Genomic DNA, 21,364 nt, shown 5'->3' on the forward strand with positions numbered 1-21,364 from the left:
CATCGGAAAGCTATTTCGACAAGGAATACAACTAACCACATATCATCAATCAAAAACATCATTTACAATAAACGAAAAACTCGTCAATTGATCGAGAAAGGTTTATTTTCAAGTTTCAAGTTCGTAAAACGTATTTTATGATTCGGGAATCCAATTTACACATACGATATGCCGTTTTGAAGGTAATGAAGCATACATTACTACTAGACACTAACAATTAACATTCCATGGCATTTAAGCATCCAAAAGTTCATGTCAAGAACTATCAAACCCTAGTCAAACATCACAAAATCATTAATCGGGTTTTTTGAAGTTTCCTTAATCAACCTACACATCCAAATGTGGCTAATGATACTAGTAACACATTTAAAACATGCACTTTAACAATCTAACAACATTAACTCATCCAAAATCAAGGATTAAGCATCCACTTTTCATTTTCAAGCTAGTCACACCAAAACATCAAGATCGAGCATACAAATCATATAATCATGCTAGACACGAGCCATAGACACTAACTAACAACATTTCAAGTCAAAAACACGAATTTAAAGAAATCTAGAGTTTTAGAAATGTTACCCAAAATCGGTGTAGTTAGTATCAAATCGTAGAGGATGAAGAGAGGATCACGAAAATGTAATTTGTTTTGTTGTAAACCTCATAGATCGAATTTAGATGATGATTTAGTGAAGTTGGGAGAAATGGGGTTCTTGAGCTAGAGAGAAAAGGGAGAGAGATGGAGGGATTGAATGGATGAGAATGGTGGGTTGACTAGTTGACCTAGTCAACTAGTTTGCCCACTTGACAACTTCGGTCCCTCAAGTTTCAAAGCGGGTGCGGGAATTAACCAACGAAATATTTTAAAAACGCTCGAGTAACCGAGTGATGTTATAATTAAATAGCGGAAATATAATGAACGTTACTCACGGAAACTATTACTTTAAATACGAAAGATTATGTTTAAAAAAAAAGACGGTGTTAAAATTAAATTTAACGGAAAAACGCGGGATGTTACATTATCCACACCTCAAAAGAAATTTCGTCCCGAAATTTAGTTGGAAGTAGTAGTTGTTGAATCTTACTCGAGACCTTGCGTTGTAAATTCTACGAATAAGTGAAGGTACGTCCTTGAGTATTTCCACGAATTTTGACGGTCGGGATCATATGTTGTTTTAAGGTTTGGCTTCCATGATTCATGGTTTCAACCGGTCCTCCTAGGAAGTGAGGGTTATCGTCGATAGTGAGTTCATCAAAGGAGGTAACAAGTTCTCGTTTCGCAAAACACGTCTTTGAGTTGATACATTGAATGTAGGATAAACGGAGACCCAAAATGAGTCGGAAAAGTCTAAACGGCTAGCTACGGGTCCAAAACACCCCAAGAATTTAAAGGATCAAAATATCGTGGATTTAGCTTCCTACGTTTTCCCGAAACGGATTGCACCCTTCCAAGGTGCGACTCTTAACGTGACGCGGTTTCCCACGTGGAATTTGAAATGTTTACGTCTAACATCGGCGCAGCTCTTGGTGATTACGAGTCGCGTAGGGTTTTGCCTGAATATGAATAAATTTTCTCGGTTGCTCATGAATAACCTCGGCCCCGGTGAATTGATCATCGTTTACTTGGTTCGACAAAGGAGAGTGACGTTTCCGGTCACTCGTGGTTTCAAAAGGAGTGACGTTAAAACTCGAATGAAAATCATTGTGGTACGAGGATTCGGTTAAAGGAAAATATTTTTCTCAAGTAAATTTGAAGTTGGTAATACAAATTCGTATTATGGTTTCCAAGGTTTAAATCGCATGTTTGTTCGGTCCGTCGGGTTGTGGATGGTACGCGGTACTCGTGTCTAAACGCGGTCCCGAGGCTTCTTGTAAAACTAGAAGTGAAACGAGTATTTCGATACGGGATAATTAACAAAGATACACCGTGTTGGAATAGAATCTCTTAAGATATGTTTGAACGAGTCAGTTAGGGTTCGAAAAAAAATGTTCGTTAGGACTATTCACCCTCGTGGCGAATACTAAGGTAATATGAGGAATTTCTCTATCCATGGAGAAATGTTACAAGGAGTTCCCTTAAACGGAAGTGCGAGCGATAAAGATGGGAGTGAAATGAGGACTTAGAATAGGATGAGTTTACATCTCGAGGTTGCCATAACGTGCCTCTAGTTGTCAATAGTTGAAGTCTGAAAGAGAAACGAGGTAGTACACGTAGTTGTATAGTTCGGGGTTGAATAATAGTTGACCGATTATCAGAAACACAAGGGCGTTAAGTCAAAGAAGAGTGAAGTATCGTTAGATTGTGTGCTATCTTAAATTCCAGTAATATCAGACGGTGACGGTGAAATAACAGAGGTATGTAGTGTGGTACGTGATGACGAGAAGATTGATCGGATCCACAATTTAGTATTCGAATTCTTCGTGTAAAATAACGAATTTTAGTTATGTTGATTTTTGAGTCGAGAGAGTATGCCTTTCGGCGTTCATGTAGAAATATTTTCATAATTGAGTTCCATCTGGTGCTATACGATTTCTAACTAGAAATGTTGGTGTGAAGTATCACGCTCAAGGTTCGGACATGGGGGGGGTTTTAAATTTTTCCCTCAGTGAGTTAACGAGGTTAAAAGTCGTGTAACACGAGAAAAGGCAGAAATGGATCTTCGGTAATAACCGGCGAGATCTAAGATTTTACGAATACAAGTCTGAGTCGGGGGAGTTTCCTGATTACATGCGGCTTGATTTCGAGATTGATTGAAATGCCTAGACCATTCACATCATGGTTTAGAAAATTGTACTTCCTTCAACAGAAATTCTCACTCGGAGAATTTGGTATAGAGTTGCTCTTTTCTCAAAAGTTCGAGCGTAAGATGGTGATGTTGTTCGTTTTCCTTCTTTACTTGAATAACTCAAGATGTCATCTATAAATACGATAACCGATTTGTCTAGATAAGTTCGCATACGTGGTTTAGGAGGTTCATGAATACGAACAGAGTCCTAAATAAATCGAATGGTACTAAGAAAGATTTACAACTAACGTTGCGAGTTCGGAAAGTGGCTTAGGAGACATCGTCTCACTTAACCCCCAATTGATGATAACCGGAACGGAGGTCGTTTTGGAATACACACGGGATTCATGCAAGAAACCATGAGGTCATGGATGCGAGGGAGAGGGTATCGGTTTTCCAACCGAAATTTACTCAGTTCACAATAATCTATACAAGATGATGGGAAATTTTTTTTTTTTTTTTTTTTTTTTTTTTTTTTTTTTTTTTTTTTTTTTTTTTCGAGCTCCCTAGTTCTATAGGTGTCAAGTCAAAAGTCTTAACGTATTTCCTCCAATAAAATTTATAGGCACGCAATATTTTTCCGTCGGTCACTTAAATCGTCTAAGTAGTATCTGGGGGAAAGAGGTGGAATATAAAGAGCATGAGTCAAATCCTTGGTTATAAAACGTCTAGCGGTAATCGAATCGAACAAGTATGAAATATACGGTTTGTTGTCAAGAAACGTACCCGTTACTAGTCCATCGTCGTTCCGGGCATCCTTGGTGTCGATGTCGAAGGTTCAACGGCGTGCGTTGGGGTTGATTTTCTTATTTGGGCACACATTCCTAAAATGACCCAGTTGACCACATTCGAAGCAAGCACCCGTTCTGTGTGCGTTGGGCATCTTTCGAGCGACGGGTCCTTGGCGCCGGTGGCGAAACCTGCCACATCCTTCAAAGTGATGCTTGTGGCATTCGTCACAAAAAGGCAGTTTTCCGGCATAGCCTTTCTTGTCGTTGGAGGTAAAAGGCTTCTTGGAGATGTTGCTATTGTTGTGGTTGCTTGGTTGCGAGGCTTCCCATTTTCTTTTGTTGTTACCCGGGTGGTTCTCGACCATTCGTACCGGTGCTTCCATTTCATTCACCGTTTCTAAAGTTTGGTGGGCCTTTGTTAAAGCCTCTTGTAGGTTAGTGGGTTGGGATGCCATTACCCCGTGTTGAATGCTCTTAGGGAGGCCTTCCATGTAAAGTTCGACTCTTAGGGATTCGGGAGTCATGAGATTCGGACACATTGAGACTAGTTCGGTAAACCGTTGATTATAAGCTCCGAGGTCATTCCCGACCGTTTTTAAATTCCTTAGACCCTGTTCGAGCCTTCGAGTCTCGTCGTGCAGAAAATATTCGGTGATCATTCTTTCTCTTAATTCGGTCCACGAGAGTGTGTGGGCTTCATCGATACCCACCGATTGTACGTACTTGTTCCACCACGAGAGAGCAATGCCGGTGAAAGTGAGAGTGGAAAACTTGACCTTATCTTGGTCTCGACAACCGCTTGTGTTAAAAACGGTCTCCATTTGTTCAAACCATCGGGTGAGAGTAACCGGTCCTCCGGTTCCATCGAAAGTGGGAGGGTTGTATTTCATGAAGTTCTTGTAGGAGCAACCTTCGCTTGAATTACCGGATCCATGATTGTTGTTGTTAGAAAAGTGATCGGCCACGGCCGTACCCACGGCGGTGGTTATCATTCGTTGAAGAGTTTGTTCCAGAGTTTCGAGAGGAGTATTGTGTTGACCTTGGTAAGCCATTGTTCCTTCATGACACAAGAATATCGTTGGTTAGTATTTTCAACAATACTAACCGGAGTATGGAATAAGGATAGAGAGAAAAATTTTCCTTGACTCGCCTTAAATTCTTTATGTCATAATGTCGGAACGTCCATGTGAATCACCGTAATATAATCCCGGAAATTATATTACCCTGATTCTCATGTGCATTTAACATTACTTCATAAAGTCAAGGTGGCGCACCAACAAAATTTATCAACGTAAGATCAAGATCGAATACGAGTTAGATATGATAGAAGAGTTCAAGTATAAATGCACAATTAGTCAAATAATTCCTACTTCAGTCTATATGCCGGTTGTAGTCTAGATTCACCTATGTACCCTATGACTCGGGGTGAACACAAATGAACTCTAAATCCCTACAACCAAGGCTCTGATACCAACTGTAGCGACCCCGACAATTCGTCAAGTGACGGCGTCGGCTACGTGGGTCCCATTACCTGATTATAAGTCTTTAAGATAACGTTTGACCAAAATATGTCGCCTTCATTTCAAAATAAAGATTGTTTCAAAGTTTACAAGGATTGTTCAACCAAAAGTCAAGTTACAACGTTATAAGTACGATTGAAATCTAGGCGACAAGGTTTAAAGTAAAGTCAAAAGACGCTCCATGAAATGCATGTATACTCGACATCGGATGCAAGTATCAAATAGTAAGCGGAAGCATGTTTCACATATCGTGCATGACCTGAGAAAAACATAGAAATCTGTCAACGAAAACGTTGGTGAAATCATAGGTTTAAGTAAGTAAGTACAAGTGAACCACAAGATTTGCATCAATGAAATAATAGTAATACATTCCAAAAGTTTGTTTCACGAGCACCCAATTATCAAAGCTTAACATTCCTTCCATTGTATACCCCATCACTTAGTGCTAGAACAAACACTGATTCTCGAAAATATATTTCATCCGTAGACGGTAGCGAACCGTCAAGGATGAGGGCTGTCAAACCCATATGGCCATATAACATAAGTTCTCGCTTACACCCGGCAAGTGTAACTAATGATAATCGAATTGAGGATTTTGTTCTAAACTCGTATGTAGAATGTTTGTTTTCCCGTTCTTGTGTTCACTTAGTTCAAAAGAATCGTTTATGTTTTCTCATCCCAATATAAGTTCAAAAAGAGTAAAAGTGGGACTATGATCTCACCTTGAGTGCACGAGTAGTAAAGTACTTCAACAAGTAAACGTGTGCAAAGAACAATGCTAGTCTTGACCTAAACAATAGGTTGTATCAATAACGGTAAACACGATAGGTCAAAGATGTTCAATTAGTCCTATGGCTCGTTACGACTCGATTATTTAGCATGTGAAATCAAATTGCCAAGTTTCATGCAAGATACAAGTATATAATATAAGTTAGGAAGGTTGCATAATCATTTGGTTAAGTTTGACAAAAAGTCAAACTTTGGTCGGTCAAAGTCAACGAAAGTCAACACGTTCGGGTCGGGTTCCGAACTATTTTTCTAATCTTAGAAATCATATATGAGCATGTTGGCCAAGTTACATGTTAATCGGAGGTGCGTAGCATGCCAAACATTATTCAAAAATTGACCAAGTTGGACAGAATTCTGGCCAGGCCATTTGGCGCGCCGCGCGGGGTAGGGGCGCGCCGCGCCACCCTCTGTGCAGGGATTTCTGGTCAGTTTTCAAAGTATGCACGAACCAAAACACAAACAATCACATTTTATGATCCGCAAACAATTAGAACATGTATTTTATATCATCGGAAAGCTATTTCGACAAGGAATACAACTAACCACATATCATCAATCAAAAACATCATTTACAATAAACGAAAAACTCGTCAATTGATCGAGAAAGGTTTATTTTCAAGTTTCAAGTTCGTAAAACGTATTTTATGATTCGGGAATCCAATTTACACATACGATATGCCGTTTTGAAGGTAATGAAGCATACATTACTACTAGACACTAACAATTAACATTCCATGGCATTTAAGCATCCAAAAGTTCATGTCAAGAACTATCAAACCCTAGTCAAACATCACAAAATCATTAATCGGGTTTTTTGAAGTTTCCTTAATCAACCTACACATCCAAATGTGGCTAATGATACTAGTAACACATTTAAAACATGCACTTTAACAATCTAACAACATTAACTCATCCAAAATCAAGGATTAAGCATCCACTTTTCATTTTCAAGCTAGTCACACCAAAACATCAAGATCGAGCATACAAATCATATAATCATGCTAGACACGAGCCATAGACACTAACTAACAACATTTCAAGTCAAAAACACGAATTTAAAGAAATCTAGAGTTTTAGAAATGTTACCCAAAATCGGTGTAGTTAGTATCAAATCGTAGAGGATGAAGAGAGGATCACGAAAATGTAATTTGTTTTGTTGTAAGCCTCATAGATCGAATTTAGATGATGATTTAGTGAAGTTGGGAGAAATGGGGTTCTTGAGCTAGAGAGAAAAGGGAGAGAGATGGAGGGATTGAATGGATGAGAATGGTGGGTTGACTAGTTGACCTAGTCAACTAGTTTGCCCACTTGACAACTTCGGTCCCTCAAGTTTCAAAGCGGGTGCGGGAATTAACCAACGAAATATTTTAAAAACGCTCGAGTAACCGAGTGATGTTATAATTAAATAGCGGAAATATAATGAACGTTACTCACGGAAACTATTACTTTAAATACGAAAGATTATGTTTAAAAAAAAAGACGGTGTTAAAATTAAATTTAACGGAAAAACGCGGGATGTTACAAATCATAAGTACAAATTAATCGAAATTGTACTCTACCATAAATCGACCAAATCTAGGTCCCGACACAAATCCCGGATCTACTAAGAGTATCATCCGAAATCTCACACTAAAACCTCCTCGTGCGGGAGTGTAACTCCCCCACTTGGAACTACGTTCCATAACCGTACCTTGTACAACCGTACAATGCTACTAAGGGTAGACTTTACTAACAATTGGGTTCACACGACCCATCACCACATATTGCTCCAATCTTGAGCACCCGAAGGATTTTAACCTATCCTTAAACACTTCAAACGAAAAGTGTACCACAAATTACATAAACTCTACTCTCACAATCATCCAATTGCTATAGTTTGTCACATTTCCACCTAGTCACTCATGTACCTAAGGGTTTCTCTCCGGTACCCTAAGTACAATGTAACCGCAACATCATCGGAGTCAAATACTATGCTAGTAGGTATGAAAGAGGCACCTAACATCGCGTCACATAGACTCCATTACCAACATACATCGAGATCAAACACTCGATCTTTCGAGTTTTATCCGCCCGTCGAACCTCATGGTTCAACAATTTCAACACCAGAGCGAACACGCGCTTAACATCCGAACACAAAAGCCCATACCCATGGCTTGATAGAAACAATTCCCAACACTAAGGAATGCTTGGTTGCACCACATCTTACGTCCTTTGCCCATTAATCAAAATGTCACCGTAGGGTAATTCCATTAGGAATGTCACCCATAACAATATTATGCACAACACAAAGCATTTATCATACCCGAAGTCATCGGCACAAAAATTAACAATCAAAGGACATATTCATTTAAAATGAAACGTACCTTAACGTCTCCTTGCCGCACCCGTCCCCGCTAACTCGGGACATTCCGACTTATGATGTCCTTCCTCTTGGCAATTGAAGCACACCGTGCCATCACCCTTTGGCACCGAACATTCCCAAGACTTGTGACCCCTCACGCCACAATTGTAACATCTAGACGCACTAGAATCCAATATACTCGTCCGTGTACCACCCGTGTTCACACTTGCATCCTTACTTGGAGCACCATACGAAAAAACCCTTCTCTTACTTGAAGGTTCACCAATCTTTGATCGCGAATACGACTCAAAATCCCTAGCGACGGCAAATAATTCCGCAGACGATTTCTCCTGACCTCTTCTAATTTTGTTCTTCAAGTTATCATTCAAAGTTCGATAGAAATCTTCCATCAACAAACGATCATTTCCTAAATACTCCGGGTAAAAACGAGCCTTCGCCATAAAGGCCGTCTTGAGAGTATTCAAATCCATAGAAGCCTATTGCAAATTTTGCAACTCATTACGCAATTTCGACAAGTCAGCTGATGTTTGGAACTCTTCAAAGAATTCCTCCTTAAACTCATCCCACGATAACGCCATAAACGGCTCACCACCGATAAGATCAATCTTACCATCCAACCAATCCTTCGCCCTACCTCGTAACAAGCTAGTAGTGAGTCTTGTCCTCTTCTCGGAAGGGCATTCAATTGTACGAAAACACCCTTCGACATCCGAGATCCATGTTGTGCTAACCAAATAATCCGGTTTCCCGTCATACATCGGGGGGTTTAGTCCTCATGAAGCTCTTAAGACAACGCTCTATTTCACTACTACTTCAAAATTCAGAATACTTCATATCCATTTCTTCTCGAAACGCACCCATTTGCTCTGCAACGGCGGCCACAACTCTAGCGTTAAACTCTTCGTTATTCGTCTCAATCTCGTTTCGCGTCGTCATTCTAAAGAATTCAAAACGATTAGTCCACGAACGTATAGAACCGCATGCACAACACCGCCCCATCTTGCTAAACACTCGTCGTACATCACTTGTTAGACATGATTTACACCCGTAATAAGGTTTGCAAGTCCTTATTACGCACACACGTCGTCTCAACTCGTTAGTACAACGACTGCCTCGCTTGATGATATAAAAAACACAATGAAAATTCTATGCGATATAAACACACGCAAGAATTACAACACAACACAAGCCACAATCCTAGTTAGTTCACCTACAAAGAAGGCACTAACTACAACCCGTTCCGACCCGTAATCCTACAAGTCCAACAACAAATAAGCACACATAAAAGTCTAAGTCTAGGCACCTACCTCAAGTCACCTAAATCCCTTAGACCATGCTCTGATACCACTTGAAACAACCCAAACCATATTTAAACCGACCCGTAAATTTTTTCTGTTAATACATTAATATTTAGGTCTCAATTATGTTTCTAAAACATCTTTAACACAAATAGTAAGTTCAATAAACTTTTAAAACATTTGTTACATTGTCAAATATCCGAACGGGCAAACACGACCCGACTATTTTAAATTTTCAACAAAACCGAGCAGGGTGATTGGGACTATGTTACCCAATCCTAATCGATCCAAACGCACATCTTCTAAGCAAACTATGCGAGTCCACTAGTTCCCACGCTTACCCGAGCCACCGCCTCCATGCAAATCTATAAAAATGTAAACAACGAGAGGGTAAGCTAACGCTTAGTGAGTGAGAATATACTACATACATATATATATATGCATAAAATGGACACGCCACACAAGTACTCAAATAACGCATACCGGAGCATCCAAGCATAAAGGCAAGCTAAGCTAAGCATACCGTACGATCACTATACTACAAGCTAATAATAACAACAAGGTAAGTACACCAACAACGATATGTACCACGCCGATAAGCTACACCCAGAGGGTTAGCTACAACACAATAATACGATGATATTTATATATATATATATATATATATATATATATATATATATATATATATATATATATATATATATATATATATATATATATGTGTGTGTGTGTGTATATATATATATGTGTGTATATATATATATGTATATATATATATATATGTATATGTATATATATATATGTATATATATATATATATATGTATATGTATATATATATATGTATACATATATATATATACATATATATGTATGTATATATATATATATATATATATATATATATATATATATATATATATAACAATATATAATCGTCCAAGGTTAACCCCTTAACCCAATACCAAAACCAACTACCAAATACCAAAATGAAGATTGGCTGAACTACACGAGCCTTAGTAAATTCGCATCCACACGAGACTACTATCTTCAATAACACAACAACATTGAGGTTGGCTGAACTACACAAGCCTCAGTAATCCGCAACCACACGAGATCACTACCTCAATAAGATGACCGAATTACACGCGTCATCTGAATCCGCATCCACACGTGATTCACTTCCCAAATCAAAACCCACATCATCGGGGTTACACAACCGCAACTCAAATACCAACCCTTCGCCATTGGGGTTATATAATCCACATCACAAGCTCGTGTGATAACGTACACACAAGGTGTGCACCTCGTCAAAGGTGGTCAACCAAAATGCACAACCATGCCAATTGGACTTATACACAAGTACATCAAATCTACCTATATGTGAAGTGAGCTCTATAGGCGAGGATCACTTCACCCGACCCGCACCCATCTTACACATACATATGCACATAGGATATTAACACTCACCTTGTAGTCATGATGAATGCAACCGAACAATTCCGCAACACGTCAATGGAAAGTACCTATTCCATTATCACAATACAACCAACACAATTAGGGTGGACTTACAAACCAACCCAAATTGACACTTAGTGCAAATTCGTCCCAAATGCACTTCCAAGCACAAACCGCGCCCAAAATAACCAATAATCACTAACACAAGTGAGAATGACCCTAATACGCCAATTGAACCCGAACACAAGTGTTAAACACTTGTCTTACCCAATTTGACACCAAAACCCTAATTTTGACCCATAAAAGTCAACATTTCACCATTTGCTAGTTTTGACTTTAAATCGCCATTAACACAAGTTTATACTTCCACTTAACTCATTTTAAGTTTATAAACTCAACTAAATCGACAATCGGGCATAAACATCATAAAACCCCTTCAAAATTAGTCAACCAATCGAGCCCAAAAGGCTTCCAACCCTCAATAATCACTAAATACTAGTGATTACACCCGTTTGCAAGTCTTACAAGCTTACACTCGCTCACCAAACCCCAAACCCGCTAACAACAACTATAAACCCGAATCTTGGTGTTAATCTTCAATTAATAACTAATGGGGTTTCATTTATGAACATACAATCAAAAGCCCGAAATTTAGATGATGAGCAAGAAAATGAAATTCAGAGTTAGAGTTTACCGCTAGTATCACCTTGTAGCTAAGAACGAGGAGAACAAACTTGTCTTCTACACCAAAGATTGAATCCCGTTCCTTCCTTTCCAAATCTCACTTTGAATCAATTGGGGTTTTGAAGTTTGAGAGGAAAATAGGAAAGAAAAGGAAAAAGAAATGAAGAAATGAAATGAATGGATGAGATTAACATCTCAAATCTGGCTCACACGTGAAATGACCAAAATGCCCCTCACTTCCCTTTATTATCGAGAAAACAGGAACCAGCCCGCCCAGAATGCCGCGCCGCAGCCCTCAACCGTCGCGCCGCGAGAATTGTCATGATCTGGGACCTGTTTGTAGGTCCTCCTGATTTTGAAATGCTTGATTTGTCCCACCGCGACACCCTCCTCAGCGCCGCGACCTTTAGCCCAGCCTGATCCATTTTTCGCGTACTAACACCATTTCACTAGTACACACTTGGTTCTCTTTATTTACAAAGCATAAAACCCTTAGAACATACGTAACACCCTTCAATAATTCTTGTACATACACGATACACCTAAATATCATATTCAGGAAAAACGGGGTGTTACACTACATGGGGATTATGTAATCTCTAATGTTTTAGAGATTATGTATTCTAGTTCTAATCATAAATCAAATGAGTTTAATATCATATTGACTCATTAAATCCATGATTACATCTAAAGAAAATATATATGTATATATATTTTCATAAAGATTGTAATTAAAAGTTCTTTTGTACAAACTGTTAATTGTAAGAATATTTTAACGGGTAGGTAATACCCGAGAAATATTTAGATTTCATATTAACATGTTATACTGTATATTTTCAATTCTGATTCAACAGTCATTAATTATCCTATTTGCATCCGCAAATATATGTATCCGTTCACCGAAGAACAATCCTTTTCATTCAATTACATATCCTGATTTTGATAAATCAGAATCCAAGTCAAGATTTAACAAGTGGCATAATGAAAAAAATAATGGACAAAATAAAACTGATTAGTAGCCAATTAATTAACTACGTAAAATTATAAATCTATACTACTAACCAAATCCTAGCTAACTGTTCTTATACCCGTTATGACCATTTCCTTATTAAATTTTATTTATTGTCATTTTAATTATCGCAATTTTATTTATCGTCACTTAAATACTGTTATTTATTTTACGCACTTTAAATATCGTCATTTAAATACTGTCATAATATACTAGTATTGGTTAATCCTGAGACAATATAATATAACCTTGATTAACTAGATTATATATTGAACTATTGGACTATTGGACTACTAACATTGGACTACTAACCTTGGACAATTAAAAAGTATTAAAAGAGTAGGAAATATTAATTACAACACATTTTGACTTAAAATATCGTTAATAAATTACATCTACTATAGTTAAATATTTCCTCAAGTTTGCCACTTGATTTTATCTTAAACAGTCTTTTGTATCTTGACGATTACAATCTGCGTTCAAATTCTTCAAAATTTCCTGAAAACACCTCGGATCGATAACCAATGATTCAGATTCGTTAACTTAGAGAATTCTGATGAAGCAGCAAAAGCTATAGATGGTCTTAATGGCCAAAAGCTTAATAATAAAGAATAGTGTGTTGGAAAAGCTCAGATTTGGAATTGAAAAACGGATTGAGCAAACTATGAAGGAGACTGTTGAAAAATCACAAGGACTAACCCTATCTTCGAAGAATCCAGATAATTATGTACCTGATGAAACCCTTAGCGAATACTTGGCTCTGCACTTATTTCAAATCCTCGTAGAAAATTTTCTTCATCATCTTTCGATCTTAGAAATTCCAAAATATCATCATAAATATCTTCGATATTTCCTGAGGATATTTTCATGAATATTCTTGTCCGCAATTATTTATCTCTTCGTGCTATCTATATTACATCATAAAAGAAACTGTTTTAGTTTCTAAATTCTATAACCTTCGAGTTTAAATTATGAATGATTTCTGGATAAATGTTGGGGATTGAAGCATGAGTTAGTATAATATAATGACGCCCGGCCAACGTGGTTATATTACAGTAAGTCATGCTGAATTTCTAATGGAACGTGATATGGTTCACAGATTATACCCTCATCATGTGCCATGTTACATAACTCTTTCATTCTATTTAACCTCTAAACATATCAATAAAGTATTTTCTTGATATATCTACCTCTTACGTGATTTTTGGTAATTTAACAAATCAGATCGTGCTATCACAATTTCTTTTTAGAACATTAGTTATGTTCAATCTAAACTTCATACCTACGAATTCTAAACGATTACTTACTCTAATTAAAGTCGAGAAAAGAAAACAAAGGAATGGAGCTCTGCAATACAAGGGAAAATATAAGCACAACAACAACATGGAAATTACAAACCATGTATATCAATGCTTATAGCAATATGAAGATACGGGAGAATGATAAATACAATAATCCCTAGAGCATAGTTAAAGTAAAAATATTCTTCTGGTGGAAGATTGAAAAGAAGAATGACTGTATATATGGTCAATATAATAGCAAAGATCAATATAGGATTGAGCATCTTAACGAATCTTTTGGAAGTAAGAATTGAGGAAGAAAGTATAGAAGTGGTGAAAATAATGGAGCGGAAGAGGCTAATTTATAGTGAAATATCAGACGTAGTAATCGAGACAGATTACCGCATTTAATTAAAGAGGATCCTAATTTCCTTGTGTGCCGATGAATCAAATCTTATATAGATTTCGAAGATTTTCTTTAAATTCCTTGAATTCCGAAATTCAACAGTAACTACATCAACAGTTAAGACGAACCTCTATTCTGTTCATTTCACTCTTTTGTGACAGCTTCACTCGTACGCTTCACATAATCGAATCATTTTATATATATTTATCAATAATGATAAAACTCTATTTATCAACTCATATTCGTCATGAAAACATTTTTATTGTTAGCCATGACGACCTCGATCAAATTTCGAAACGAAATTTCTTTAACGGGTAGGTACTGTCACGACCCGGAATATTTTGACTAATTTTAAATCAAACTGTTGATACGATTTAATATTTTTTAGACGATACGCAAAGTCTGTAATGTTGAGTCTCAAAATTTTTGAACCGTTTTCATGTTATCATTTAACCTCGACCAGCTTCGACGATTCATGAACAACTATTTGTAAATATATATATATATATATATATATATATATATATATATATATATATATATATATATATATATATATTTTTTAATTTGAAATATAATTTGAAATAAAATAAAATTTAACTGTCAGAAATAAATATACAAAATAAAACAATATATGATATTATTATTAAAATAAATCTATTTATATATGTAAGGTATATTGAATGTATATTTATATGGTTTTGAATTTATTTAGTAAACGATAATAGCACTCGTTTGTCAGTCGATCGATATTAAGCAAGTTAAATTCGAACTTATATGATTTTAAAATAAACGATGATCCGAAAATGAGTTATATGAATCATAGGTCTATTAAAAATATAATTAGAAGCTAAATAATAAATTTTACCACTTTTTATATTTATCCAGGATCGAGCGCGGACAGTTGAGTTAATTTTTATTTAATAATTTTAAACAATTAATTATACAATAATGACTTAAATAAATAAAGATAATTAATATAAAAATTTGGAATTTTTCTGAAGACTTTTATTCACCGCTGATTAAGCACGGAGTACGATCTAGCAGTCCATGAAAACTGTCGGTAACAAGAGTACATGAAACCTGGATGCTTTACTGTATGTAATTGAGATATTGATTGAATTACTGTGGGGTTTTGTTTTCTTCTATCCACCATCTTATTATTTACGGAGTATGAATTATATATATAAACATATACATATGCATGATAGGAAAAACCAAACACCACTTGTGCTTTCCTACTTCTTTCTTTTTGTTGAGTAACACTAACCCATCTATCTATATCACATTTTCATTTACATATATCTATACAATTACACACACACATTTCTTCTTCTCATACTCTCCTTCTTGACAACCGACCACTTCCACCACCGGACGTACACCACCCTAGCTCCACCATGGTGAACCACCACCACCTACGGCCCAACACCAAAATCATCACGACACCCACCACTTTATAACTACCACCTTTTTGTTGTAGTTCGAACCAAACCTATAATCAAACCCACCACCTTCAACCGCTGCAACAACCCACCATCTATCTATCTCTCTCGTTAAAGAAGAAACCTGTTAGACTGCTACTGATGTACGAAAACCAAAAACCACTAAACCATACAACTTGATTATTTGTTGCCGTTATTGTGTATTCGATAACCACCCAGGTAAACCATTTCGTTTAGACTATTAAAACTCATGCTCGAATATTGCTATTGTTTCATTTTTTTATTCCTCCAACTAAACCCACCCATATCAACACTTGTTGGCTACCATTACTTATGTTTCTATTTCGATTCACCACCCAAGAACCACTTACGGTTTCGTTTCCTATTCAACCACACCACCATCTTCAACAAACCCGCCACCACTACACACTATTTCTGTTTCTATTTTGTATTCGAGAACCATCACTACAACACCCTACAACTATCATGACAACCCCATTGAAATCCTTAAACAAACCCGCTGCTATACCTATATCTTATTTCTGATTTCAAATCGAACGCTAACACATCAAAATCCACTTACTGTTACCTATTACTCATTGTTTATATTTCTCCTATTTCAACCGTCGAAACCCATCATTATCCCTAACCATGAACCACCACCAATTCAATGCTACTGTTGTTACTGTAAATACCACCTTCTAACCGTCACCTTTTAATCACCACAAAGTCCAAACTGTTTCGACTTCTACTGCTGTAAGTGCCTTCTGTTTCTGCTTGAATTAAACACCCTCAACACCATAACAAATCGCCACCACCTTGTTTTCCTATTCTTGTTTCTTTCTTCACAAACCCACTTCATCACCCCATTCGACACACCTGCAACACCCATTTAATATCACTGATTAATTAATGTAAGCGTTATCAAACCATTCAACCACATGAACAACTTCGTTTATTTCTTTCTTTCTGTTCTCGTCGACTTTTACAGCTACCTTCTTCTTCTTTTTTTGTTTACGAGCCATAACAAATACAATGAATGATGATGAAAATAATAATTAAAGATGATGATGTGATTAAGGATGATGATAGTTTAAAGTTTTGGCACGTTCCTTTTTATTTCTTGATTGGCCGACAAATACTAATCAAACAACCCCACTTGTTATATATATATATATAAAAAAAGAGATCAATCTATTTCAAGAATACCAGTAGGGACGCTATTCTTTTTCCTGTTTTCATTATGGGCCGAATGAGACATGTTGGACTGGATAATTACTTAGCTGTGGGCCGAAGACTAACAGATTTCTAGTTGGGCCATGTTTCATGTGCTAATTGGGCCGTGAATGTAGAAGCCATCGTGATGTTTTTTTTTTGGTTCTTACTCGATAAACAAACAAACCACACAAACCAAACCCAACTTGGTTTAGCGATAGTAATGATATATGATTATGGTGATGATAGAAAACGATGAGAGATGATAATTAGAATAATGATAGATGATTATGATAACAGTTTGAGGATGATACGGTAACAAAGATGATAATAAAAATTGATGATGGAGATGGAAAACGGAGACGATGAGAATTAGAATATTATGTCGATGATGATACTGTATGTTAAAAGGTTGATGAAGTCGATTTAATTGTTAAGAAGAAGAAGAAATTGAAAACCGATTAATAATTGGGTTAAATATATATGGGTTACGAGTTTAATCAGAAAAACAAAAAATGGAGGAGTGGTCTTGAAGTGTTATCGGGTTAGCGGGAGGTCGCGGGTTCAAACTTGGGCTTGAGCATCTTTTTAAGAGCTACTTCTTTGAGGTAGTTATTTATTTATTTATTTATTATTATTATTATTATCTTGTTATCATTATCATTATTATTATTATTATTATTATTATTATTATTATTATTATTATTATTATTATTATTATTATTATTATTATTATTATTATTATTATTATTATTATTATTATTATTATTATTATTATTATTATTATTATTATTATTACTAATATTATTATTAGTATCATTTTTATTAAAAACTATCATTTTTATTAAAAGTATCATCTTTATTATTATTATCATTATAAGAAAAATTATCATTTTTATCAAAATTATTATTATTACTATCATTATTATTATTCTGACAATAATATTATTATTTTTATATTATTACTATTATTATTATTATTATTATTATTATTAATACTAGTATCAATATTATTATCATAATAACTATTATTTTTATTATTGTAAAATAAAACAACTTTTTATTTATTATTATTATCAATATTATTTCATCAAATAACTATTAGTTATATAAAACCATATTTACTACATATAACATAACTATATTAATACTTTTATAATAAATATTAATAAATATAATTAATTAGGTTATTAATGAAACACCTAATTAAAATAACAATTAAAACACTAATAGTATATAAATTTGTTCGATACGATTATATGTGTAAATAGATATACAATTGATATAGGTTCTTGAATCCGAGGCAATCCTGCATTGTTCAGTATCATCGTATGCATATTTTTACTAAAAAATATCGTATCGTGAGCTTCATTTGCTCCCCTTTTAAATGCTTTTGCAATATATATTTTTGGGACTGAGAATACATGCGCTATTTTTACAACTGTTTTACGAAATAGACACAAGTACTTAAAACTACATTCTATGGCTGGATTATTATACCGAATATCACCCCTTTTTAGCTTGGTAGCCTAAGAATTTGGGAATAGACCTCCAAATTGACGTGAATCCTAAAGATAGATCTATTGGGCCTAATAAACCCCATCCAGGTTATGGATGCTTTAGTACTTTGACTTTTATATTATACAGATGAGTGTTCCTGTATATTTGTGGATATTCTAGATGCATTTTATTAATGTCGGTTAACAAGTGTTCACCATATGAATGGATTTTGTACAGATGAGTGTTCCTGTATGATGATTTTTGCAGATGAGTGTTCCTGCAGTTAACTATGAAAATTAAATCTTGTGGTCTATTAAAATATTGAAATGATTGTTATGATAAACCTATGAACTCACCAACTTTTTGGTTGACACTTTTAAGCATGTTTATTCTCAGGTATGAAAGAAGTCTTTCGCTGTGCATTTGCTCATTTTAAAGATATTACTTGGAGTCATTCATCGCATTTTTAGGTCAGTACCTCGCAATGGGACGGGCCTTTACAGGTGGTATCAGAGCGGTGCTCTTAGCGAACCAGGTCTTGCCTTAGTGTGTCTAACTGATAGTCGTTAGGATGCATTAGTGAGTCTGGACTTCGACCTTAGCTGCATATTATAAGTTTTATTTATCATTCCTAGTGAAAAATTTCCTGCCCATCATCCCTAAGTCTAGACACGTCTTAGTGCAATTACTGGATATATAGCATATAGATAAATTCATATCTTAGTATATCTGTTACTATAAACTTTGCCTGACATCTTCCAAAAGTTCCTTCATAATCTACGGGATCTTCTGTACTATATATAGGTATTCTATGTCATTTAATATCGAAATTCAATTCCTTGATAGTACAAGATGGAACTCTTCCTCGGATTTCATTAGCTATTCCGAAATGGATTTCCACTCGAGCTCTGAAAGCAGTGTAACTGGAACGAATCAACCAATTAGTCATCATCAATTCTAGATGAATTGGTGATGGGTTCGTAGTCGACTTAACCAATGGAGACGAGAAGAAGGTGATCTCTTCCATCAACCAAATTGCCCTCTTAGCGAAGAACCTGAAGCACTTACCGGAGAACCAGTTCGAAACACATATATATCAAGGTATAACAGATTTTCAATTCGTCGTAAATAAGACTTAGCCACGGGTCGATTCACGAACCTATAACAAATATATACATATATATCAAGGTATGATAGAAATATATTCACATCATATTTTTATTTAAATGTTGACGAATTAAGTTGTCAAGTTAGCAGTCTAACGTTAGTAGTCCACAATTAGTAGTCCAATGTTAGTAGTACGTATATAATTCAAAATATCACCATGTAATAATCAAAATATAGTATACACGTATTGTATAAGACTCAATCATGACCCACGATACCGCTATTGTAGTTACACGTATTGTGTATGTGGGTCTTTCGATTTATCCGACGTATTGTGTAACTAATGTCTTAACTAATCATGATTACATGATATTGTTTCGGACTTATCCGAGACTAGCATTTTACATGGAAATACTCATGACATGTTAGAATATATGTATAATACAAGAAAAGTTAGCTAGGATATGGTTAGTATAGATTTTAATGATGTAATCCCGTAATCATTTTAGTCATTTCTAACCAATATTGTTTTGCCCAAAAATTCTTCATTACAAATCCGTTTTGAGTGAATCAAATTGCTATGGTTTTGTAACGAACTTAAATTTGTGAAACTAAACTTAAAAAGTAAGTTTCAAGTCATTTTTGAAAGAGGTAGTCATTTCCATCTAATGAACGACATCTTGATGACCATTTTGAAAAACATACTTCTATTTTGAGTTTAACCAAGATTTTTGGATATAGTATCATGTTCATATGAAATATCATTTTCTCAGAAGAACAACTTTTAAATCAAAGATAATCATAGTTTTTAATTATCCAACCCAAAACAGCCCCCGGTTTCACTACGACGGCGTATGTCCAGTTTTACGGTGTTCTTTGTGTTTCCAAGTTTTAAATCATTATGTTAGCATATCATATAGATATAAAACATATGTTAAGTTGTTTCTAAAAGTCAAGTTAGAAGGATTAACTTTGTTTGCGAAAAAGTTTAGAATTAACTAAACTATGTTCTAGTGATTACAATTTATATTCTTCGAATAATATAGTTATATAGGTATGTATCGAATGATGTTATGAACATCAATACTACCTCAAGTATAGTAGGTAAACCTACTGGAAATGATGAAAAATAAACTTGAGCTTCAAAGGATTCTTGATGGCTTGGAAGTTCTTGAAGTAGAATCATGACACGAAAACAAGTTCAAGAAAGAATTCTATCTTGATTTAAGATAGTTATGATTATATGAATTGAACCAAAGCTTGAATATGATTATTACCTTGATTAAGAATGAAAAGTTACTGAGATAAAATGGATGTTCTTGATCTTTCAAGTGTTCTTGAGATGGATTAAAAGATTGAAAGAAATCTTCTTGAAATCGGATGACTATCTTGATGTGTTCTCGAGTGATTCTTTCTATGGTGTCTAAAGATTGGTTCTTGATGTAGTTTATGATGAAGATGAAGGTTGTTTTTCTGAAAATGAAAGTGTTCTTTGAGTAGGTAATTAGAGAGGATTTGTATGTGAACTTGTAGAATGAAAATGACGTAGTAAATGATGGTGGTGGTGGCGTGATTTTATGATGGAAACAAAGGCTCCTCATTTTGTTCTTTTGTGTAATAATTCATACTTGAAGACAAGTAATGGTTCCCACATGTTTTTGACTCATTCATGGCTGATTATTGGTGTTTACTATTGGTATATACTAATAGTAAATACATCTAGAAGCTGCGTATAATACGAGTACGAATACTGAATGAATACGAGTAGAATTGTT

The sequence above is a fragment of the Rutidosis leptorrhynchoides genome, chromosome 2, assembly GCF_046630445.1.
Source record: "Rutidosis leptorrhynchoides isolate AG116_Rl617_1_P2 chromosome 2, CSIRO_AGI_Rlap_v1, whole genome shotgun sequence".
Lineage (NCBI taxonomy): Eukaryota > Viridiplantae > Streptophyta > Magnoliopsida > Asterales > Asteraceae > Rutidosis > Rutidosis leptorrhynchoides.